Source organism: Elephantulus edwardii, unplaced genomic scaffold (genome assembly GCF_000299155.1).
Source record: "Elephantulus edwardii isolate Elephantulus edwardi_28Jun2011 unplaced genomic scaffold, EleEdw1.0 scaffold00326, whole genome shotgun sequence".
Taxonomy (NCBI): domain Eukaryota; kingdom Metazoa; phylum Chordata; class Mammalia; order Macroscelidea; family Macroscelididae; genus Elephantulus; species Elephantulus edwardii.
This window is the reverse complement of record NW_006400076.1, coordinates 166,228-167,556: the sequence shown is the minus strand read 5'-3', so window position 1 is coordinate 167,556 and position 1,329 is coordinate 166,228. Positions and strand designations below refer to the sequence as shown.

Genomic DNA, 1,329 nt, shown 5'->3' with positions numbered 1-1,329 from the left:
TTTTGCTATTTTGACTGGGGTGAAATGATATCTCATAGTTGTTTTAATTTGCATCTCTCTTAGGGCTAGGGATTTTGAGCATTTCTTCATGTGTTTGTTACTATTTGCAAATTTTTGAGAAAGCACCATACAGCCTTCCATAGTGGTTGCCCCATTTTACACTCCCACCAACAGTGAATAAGGGTTCCAGTTTCTCCACAACCTTGCCAGCATTTGATGTTTGCCGTTGTGTTAAATTTTTCTATTCTTACTGGGGTGAGATGCTGTCTCACAGTTGTTTTGGACAAGTTATACATAATTTTTTAAAAACTTTTTTCAAATTGATTTGCATTCTTATGTTCTATTGGTTCTTGAGTATATACTTCCTGAAATAGTTGCATGTAGACCAATTCTTTTCTGGTGCAGTGGCTGAATTCCTTGCATCTTTTTTTGAAGCTTTCCTTTGACTTTAGCTTGTCTACTTTCTAGACCAATTTTCAGTCTCCTCTGGCATTCATTTTGGTTTTTTGTTTCTTTCTTGCCTTTTTAATGACTCTTTGCTTTCTTTTGGTTGATGTCCTCCCACAACTCATCTGGTCTTTGGTCACTGATATGCAGTGCATCTAAAGTATTCTTGAAATGATTTTTAAATTGAGACAAGATAAATTCAGAGTCTTATTTTGGCTCCATGGACTTGTTTTAATTTTCTTTAGCTCCAGTATAAGCTGACATTTGAGCAATTGAATGTCTGTTCATACTCAGCTGCTGACCCCATTCTGACTGCTTATATTGGTCCACATAAGTCTCTTTCCACAGATGCAGTCAGTTGATTCGTGCATATTCCATCAGGTAAGTTCTCTTATCTGTAGCTGCTGTTTATGTTCTCTAAAAAATTGGATTTGCAATGAGTAAATCATTGCTTGTGCAAAGTTCTGTCGTGATTTCCGGCCTCATTTCTGTCAACGAGCCAAGCTTTCCAACTACCAGATCTTCTTTGTCTCCAACTTTTGAACTAGTTCTTAACAACGCATCTTGATTACATTTTTTTTTATCAATTTCAGAGTGCAGAAGTTGGGAGAAATAATGAATTTTTTCATATTTTGCATTAGTGGATGGTACCTATATTAAAATAATGGTTGTATTATTAGCAGGTCTTCCTTGTATGTGTATAAATAGTGCTCTGTCACTCACACCATTGCATTTCAAGATAGATCTTGAGGTGCTCTTTTTGATGCTCAGTTCTATTCCATCCCTCATCAGTTTGACATTCTGAACATGTGATTGTCTATAATTTCAGTTTTTTAAAGGGTGTCGGGTTTTCTTGCTGTTCTTTTTCAATTTGCTGGAGAT

General features: G+C 36.0%; 1 protein-coding gene across 1 annotated transcript in view; it reads left to right on the top strand.

The window, feature by feature from the left end:
• The window catches only part of GFM2 (G elongation factor, mitochondrial 2), a 54,237-nt gene that overhangs the window by 38,450 nt on the left and 14,458 nt on the right, over positions 1-1,329 (top strand). The gene's annotated exons all lie outside the window — the stretch shown is intronic.